At 42.0% G+C, this 7,599-nt stretch overlaps 1 protein-coding gene across 2 annotated transcripts in view; it reads left to right on the forward strand.

Moving 5' to 3' along the window:
• The first annotated feature begins 1,379 nt into the window (after nucleotides 1-1,379).
• sema6bb (sema domain, transmembrane domain (TM), and cytoplasmic domain, (semaphorin) 6Bb) overlaps nucleotides 1,380-7,599 on the forward strand; it is a 137,444-nt gene continuing 131,224 nt past the window's right edge. For both annotated transcript variants that reach the window (XM_058389235.1, XM_058389234.1), the window contains exon 1: nucleotides 1,380-1,787. The gene's annotated coding sequence lies outside the window, so the exon portion shown is untranslated. The remainder of the gene's footprint in view (nucleotides 1,788-7,599) is intronic.

The following is a 7,599-nucleotide window of genomic DNA, read 5'->3' on the forward strand; positions in this document are numbered from 1 at the left end:
CTCAGGTGTAAAGTCAAGCCATTAAGAGTTGAATTAACTCCCTGGGGGATTTAGATTTAGAGTCAAGACGTTTATTTGCGTCCCTCACAGGAGTCTGTATAATTATTTATAATCACCAGGAGTGATTACGAGGGAAAATTAATTCTGCTCCGTTCAGCAGAGTTAAATCTGCTCCACTTTTTCTTTGGCAAGAAGATGAAAAAGATGAAGAAGAAACACAGGAGTCAGAGAGAGAGAGAGAGAGAGAGAGAGAGAGAGAGAGAAGGAAGGTTTGGATCGTGAGCGAATGTTCGTCTGGAAAACCATCAAACCATCAAACCAGCTCAGCCTCATGAACTTTCAATATTATCATAAAGTGTAATCATAAGATGAGTTCAGATCAGTGTTGCCAGATTGGCAGGGTTTACCATCTACCCAAGATCTTTTTAATCAGCTTTAACCAAAAATAAATAAATAAATAAAATAAAATAAAAAAAAACCCTGAGCTTGAGAACATTATGGAACATTGTTTTGGCAAAGTTTACAGTCCATGTGCCTGAAACCGTTTGCTCGATACGACACATTTATTTTCTTATCACTTCCTGTTCTACATCCTGTTGGAGCCAGAACACATGGAGTAGTGCTTTCGGGGGTTATGTGGAAGTTTTGCTCCGGATAAACACACACTACAAAAACTTTAGATACCTGAAATATGACGCTCATTGTGACATATAGTCCAAATGCTTAACAGAAAAAATAAAACTAAAGCTAAGTGCAGTGCATCTTTGGTGACAGTTTGTAGTATTCAATAAAAAACGTATTAGCATAAAATCCACATTGTTAAATGAAACAATTTCCTCACCGTCCTGAAATAACATCTCAATTAATGCTGCTACAAAAAAACAAACAAAAAGAGTTTGTCAACATCGTGGCAGCGTTGCTATGACGCTCATCTGACGGTGACCAATAGGTGGATGCCGTGGGATGATGCCAAACTTGTGGTACGGCTACAAATACAGTATTTGGCTACGAATATTGTAATCACTATGCTGATATAAGAAACATGTCCATGGACAGGAAACATGTCTCACTGGCCCATATCACGGTCACTGTGAGGATTTTTTGTGTTTATGAGTCGGCTGATTTTCATATCATGTCGATTGCTGAGGTCAGAAGGACGTAGTCGATGTCATTAATCTGTTGTAATATCACAGGAAGTGAGTTTATTTGTTGGGATGTTGAACTGCGTGACGCAGAAGTGTAATAATCTGTTTAATTTTTGTTTGTTATTTAATCGTATCCGTGCAATCTGGCAACCTTGTGTGAACGCACCCAATCTGGCAACCCGGGGTTTGTTTTAAAGCGGCGCTGCTGCTGCTGCAGGAGTCAGAGACGCGGAGCGCCACATGCTGAACACCAGCTCACAGAGATCAGTGTGTGTGTGTGTTAATGAGTGTGTAAGTGTGTGTGTGTGTTTCTCCTGGGACAGGTGCTGCTGCTGTGTCTGTGTGTGTGTGTGTGTGAGAGATTTTTTTTGACATGGTGTTTCAGCCAAGCAAACGGACGAGCTGCGCGCGCGACAGTTGTCTCTAGCCGGCATGGCACGGCGGCAGCGCGCGCTATACGACCCGTGCGTGGACAGGTGCGCGAGACAAGAGGAGCTTTGACTTTTTTTCTTCCACGTCCTTCTTCTTCTTCTTCTTCTTTTTTTTTTTTTACTTCTCAGCCAGTGTGTGGATTTATTTGGCGCCCGCGAGCTCGAGACTTGAGGACGCGCGCGTGTTTACCTCTTCGCCACGGACGATCCGGTGAGTGCGCGCGCTCTTACACGAGGGCTTTCGGGGGGGAAAGTGTTGAATTAACACGGCGTTAAAACCGAATCCTCGGACGTGTGCACAGCGCGTGCGTTGATTCGGTGCCGTGACAAGGCGGGTTTTGCGCTTGAAGTGAGTCAACGCGATGAGCGCGTGAATCCAGTACTTAATTCAGCACTAATTAACGAAGTGACTGAATTCAGCACTAATTAAAATGTTAATGAAATAATTCCCCGAGTCTGTGCGGCTTTAATTCAGAACGCTGATGATTTAATGCATCATTGTGTTAATTCAACACTTCCACATGACTCAAGTGTGTTCATTCGGGGGGGGGGGGGTGTCTGCAATCACATCTTAATTCAGTATCTGTGCTTTCATTCAGTAGCCGAGTGTTTGTTCAGTACGGTGTTAATTCAGCACTCGCGCACAGAGCCGGGTTCATTTTAATGCAGTGTTAATTAAACAGAGTGTTAATGTAACAGTGAGGTCATTAAATTCATCACTGGGGATTTAATTCAATTCACGGAGGGATTTTATTCAGTACAGCTGTAAGTGTTAATTAAACGCTGGGATAGTTCAGCACTGAGTGTGTTAATTCAGCACTGAGTGTGTTAATTCAGCACTGAGTGTGTTAATTCAGCACTGAGTGTGTTAATTCAGCACTGAGTGTGTTAATTCAGCACCTAGTGTTTCAATTCAGTACCAAGTGTGTTAATTCAGTACCTAGTGTGTCAATTCAGAACTGTGTGTGTTAATTCAGAACTGCATGTGTTAATTTAGTACCTAGTGTGTTAATTCAGCACTGAGTATGTTAATTCAGCACTGTGTGTGTTAATTCAGCACTGAGTATGTGTGTTAATTCAGTACCTAGTGTGTTAATTCAGTACCTAGTGTGTTAATTCAGTACCTAGTGTGTTATTTCAGCACTGTGTGTGTTAATTCAGCACTGAGTGTGTTAATTCAGTACTGTGTGTGTTAATTCAGTACCTAGTGTGTTAATTCAGTACCTAGTGTGTTAATTCAGCACTGTGTGTGTTAATTCAGCACTGTGTGTGTTAATTCAGCACTGAGTGTGTTAATTCAGCACTGAGTGTGTTAATTCAGCACCTAGTGTTTCAATTCAGTACCAAGTGTGTTAATTCAGTACCTAGTGTGTCAATTCAGAACTGTGTGTGTTAATTCAGAACTGCATGTGTTAATTTAGTACCTAGTGTGTTAATTCAGCACTGAGTATGTTAATTCAGCACTGTGTGTGTTAATTCAGCACTGAGTATGTGTGTTAATTCAGTACCTAGTGTGTTAATTCAGTACCTAGTGTGTTAATTCAGTACCTAGTGTGTTATTTCAGCACTGTGTGTGTTAATTCAGCACTGAGTGTGTTAATTCAGTACTGTGTGTGTTAATTCAGTACCTAGTGTGTTAATTCAGTACCTAGTGTGTTAATTCAGCACTGTGTGTGTTAATTCAGCACTGTGTGTGTTAATTCAGTACCTAGTGTGTTAATTCAGTACCTAGTGTGTTATTTCAGCACTGTGTGTGTTAATTCAGCACTGACTGTGTTAATTCAGTACTGTGTGTGTTAATTCAGTACCTAGTGTGTTAATTCAGTACCTACTGTGTTAATTCAGCACTGTGTGTGTTAATTCAGCACTGTGTGTGTTAATTCAGTACCTAGTGTGTTAATTCAGTACCTAGTGTGTTAATTCAGTACCTAGTGTGTTATTTCAGCACTGTGTGTGTTAATTCAGCACTGTGTGTGTTAATTCAGCACTGACTGTGTTAATTCAGCACTGTGTGTGTTAATTCAGCACTGTGTGTGTTAATTCAGTACCTAGTGTGTTAATTCAGTACCTAGTGTGTTAATTCAGTACCTAGTGTGTTATTTCAGCACTGTGTGTGTTAATTCAGCACTGAGTGTGTTAATTCAGCACTGTGTGTGTTAATTCAGCACTGTGTGTGTTAATTCAGCACTGAGTGTGTTAATTCAGTACTGTGTGTGTTAATTCAGTACTGTGTGTGTTAATTCAGTACCTAGTGTGTTAATTCAGTACCTAGTGTGTTAATTCAGCACTGTGTGTGTTAAATCAGCACTGAGTGTGCTAATTCAGTAAAGTGTTAATTCAGCACTGAGTGTGTTAATTCAGCACTGCGTATGTTAATTCATTACTGAGTGTGTTAATTCAGTACAGTGTTAATTCAGTACTGAGTGTGTTAATTCAGTACAGTGTTAATTCAGTACTGAGTGTGCTAATTCAGTAAAGTGTTAATTCATTACTGAGTGTGTTAATTCAGCACTGCGTATGTTAATTCATTACTGAGTGTGTTAATTCAGTACAGTGTTAATTCAGTACTGAGTGTGTTAATTCAGTACAGTGTTAATTCATTACTGAGTGTGTTAATTCAGTACAGTGTTAATTCAGTACTGAGTGTGTTAATTCAGTACAGTGTTAATTCAGTACTGAGTGTGTTAATTCAGTACAGTGTTAATTCAGCACTGAGTGTGTTAATTCAGTACAGTGTTAATTCAGCACTGAGTGTGCTAATTCAGTACAGTGTTAATTCAGCACTGAGTGTGTTAATTCAATACAGTGTTAATTCAGCACTGAGTGTGTTAATTCAGTACAGTGTTAATTCAGCACTGAGTGTGTTAATTCAGTACAGTGTTAATTCAGCACTGAGTGTGCTAATTCAGTAAAGTGTTAATTCATTACTGAGTGTGTTAATTCAGTACAGTGTTAATTCAGTACAGTGTTAATTCAGTATTGAGTGTGTTAATTCAGTACAGTGTTAATTCAGTACAGTGTTAATTCAGTACAGTGTTAATTCAGTACTGAGGCAGTATTCCGTTAATTACTCTGTTAAGGTAATGATGTAAGGTTCACGTGAAAACTGTGCTTGTGTTAACCGAACATGTGTGTTCGTGTGTGCATGTGGGGGGGGTCTGTGCCTTCCCCAATTAAAACAGCTGTCAATCATTGTGCGTGTGTGTGCGTGCGTGCGTGTGTGTGTGTGTGTGTGTGTGTGTGTGTGTGTGTGTGTGTGTGTGCGTGTGTGTGTGTGTGTGTGTGTGCGTAAATAAAATGGTATGTTTCCATCAGATTTTTGTGCTCAGTAAGTTGTACAGAATGCAGTCCTGTGTCATAGAGCAGTTTGTGTGTGTGTGCGTGAGTGTGTGTGTGCGTGTGTGTGTGTGTGTGTGTGTGCGTGAGTGTGTGTGTGTGTGCGTGTGTGTGTGTGTGTGTGTGCGTGAGTGTGTGTGTGTGCGTGAGTGTGTGTGCGTGTGTGTGTCTGTGTGTGTGTGTGTGCGTGAGTGTGTGTGTGTGCGTGAGTGTGTGTGTGTGCGTGTGTGTGTCTGTGTGTGTGTGCGTGAGTGTGTGTGTGTGCGTGCGTGTGCGTGCATGTTGTGTGTGTGTGTAGGTGTTACTTTTCAGTTCCATGAATTATGATGAATTTCATACCAAACATATTTTTTTTAAAAAGACATCAGGACTGAGTTATGCTGTTTTTTCCCGGACTCTTTGTGTGTGTGTGTGTGTGTGTGTGTGTGTGTGTGTGTGTGTGTGTGTGTGTGTGTGTTATATCATTTGGCTGTAAATGGATTGAGTTTGTGTTCAAGTGTCTGTGCACATTTGTTGTTTCACACACATACTTACTTGTTCTGTCAGACACCTGTCCTATGATTCTCTCTCTTTCTCTTTCCCTCTGTCTCCCTCTTTCTCTCTCTCTCTCACATACATACACACACACACACACGCACAGACAAACACACACACACACACACACACACTACTGCTGACATGCAACTGAAAAAAAAATGCAATTGCTTTGCCCAATTTAAGTCTCTGTGTTGTTTCAGGCAGTGTGTTTGTGTGTGTGTGTTTGTGTGTGTGTTTGTGTGTGTTTGTGTGTGTGTTTGTGTGTGTGTTTGTGTGTGTGTGTGTGTGTGTGTTGGGTTTCGGCCCTGTTTCAAATTCAAATCTCCACTGAGGCGTCCTTTGTCGTTCGTCGAGGTTTGTGGACTGGAAAGAGAGCCAGCAACGAAAGCAAAGTCTCCCCGGGGTCAGACGGAGAGAAAAGGAGGCGAGGAAAGGAGGAGAAACAGCAGAGACGGAAGAGAAACCTGACAGACGGAGGGAGGAAAGGATAAAGGGTGAAAGAAAGAAAGAGGGAGAGGAATGGGCGGTGGTTAAAGAAAAGTAAAGGAGGAGAAAGGAACTGGTGAAAAACAGAGAAGGGAAAAGGAAGAGAAGTAAAACTCGAGAGAGAAAAGGGGGAAGAGAAAGATGAAGAGGAGAGGAAAACTGATGGAGAAAAAGAAAGGCAAGGGAAGTGAAGAGAAGAAGAAGATGAAGAAGAGGGGAGAAAAATAGATAGACCAAAAGGATAATGGGAGGAGGGGAAAATTTGGAGAAGAGAAGAAAGATGGGGTGGGGGGGGTAAGGAAGGAGTGAGGAAAACAGGAAGAGGAGAGGAAAAATGATAGAAAGTAAAACAAGATAGAAAGGTGGAGAGAAATTAGATAAAAGGAGAGATTGAGAGCAGCTTATCTGCCAGATAGACCTTGAGGGTGTTTCCCCCCTCTTTTTCTCTGTCTCTTTTCTTTTCCTTTTGTGTTTTTCTGTCTGATTTTCTCTCTTTCTATATGTCTGTCCATTTCTCTCACACTCTTTTGCTCTCTCTCTCTCTGTCTTTCTGTCTCTCTCTCTCTCTCTCTCTCTCTCACACACACACACACATGCAAACAGACTTTTTGGATCATTTCTGGCTCATGATATCTGGTGTTGTGACTCACTTGGTGTGTGTGTGTGTGTGTGTTTCCTCCAGCTGTACGATGTTCCCATGATGCTGATCTCTTCCTTACTGACTTTTTACGATCACTGTGTCTCAGACTCGAGTCTGCGTTACTCAGCCTGGAAAAATGATTCAGTTTGTCCAAGATGACCGCTGTGATGTCAGCATTGAAGAACTGGGCGTGGCTTGAGGCAGAAATTTGCATAAAATGATTTTCTATGCTACTTACCCTCATTGCTAAAAAACCCCTTGAATTCTATGAATATGCAAATTCATACCTCATACAAGCCCCGCCCCTCCACCTGGTGCTCTGTGTCCTTCATTTACATATCGAATCCTGATTGGCTCTTGTTGTGAAGGCGGTGACATTTTCAGCACCAGCTCAGATTTTTTTTTTAAATATTTAAATATTTTATAAAGTTCAGGACATTAGTGTGTGTGTGTGTGTGTGTGTGTGTGTGTGTGTGTGTAAAAGGCAAAGGCTTTGCTGTTAAATTTTCCCAGCTACCATGAGAAGTGAAAAACACTGATCCTCACTGAGCTTCTTGAGTGTGTGTGTGTGTGTGTGAGAGAGAGACTTCCTCAGCACACACAGAGCTCGGGTGTCCTCCCGCTGTTCGTTCTGGCAACCTCGACCTCTACGTAATTACGAGGGCACCGTAGATTGAGAGTGTGTGTGTGTGTGTGTCTGTGTGTGTGTGTGTGTCTTCTCCTTCCTGAATGCTCCCCTGTCTCAATCGCAACACTTGGACCAATTGGTGGAGCCTCTGTGTCCAGGGAACAGGTGCTGTACTTACAGGGGGTGTGTGCATGCGCACACACACACACGCACACTCAGGGTCGCCTCTGGGGGTTTTGCGTCACCTGGCCTATAGGGATCAGCATACACTCCTCCTCCTGTTTCACTCGTTCCTTACATCTCTGTCTCCATCCTTCTTCTCTCATCCTGTCTTCCTTCTTCCGGATAGATAACACGCTCATTACTCCGCACTCATCTTTCAGCTTCCCTGTCACT

The sequence above is a fragment of the Hemibagrus wyckioides genome, linkage group LG05 (assembly GCF_019097595.1).
Source record: "Hemibagrus wyckioides isolate EC202008001 linkage group LG05, SWU_Hwy_1.0, whole genome shotgun sequence".
NCBI lineage: Eukaryota > Metazoa > Chordata > Actinopteri > Siluriformes > Bagridae > Hemibagrus > Hemibagrus wyckioides.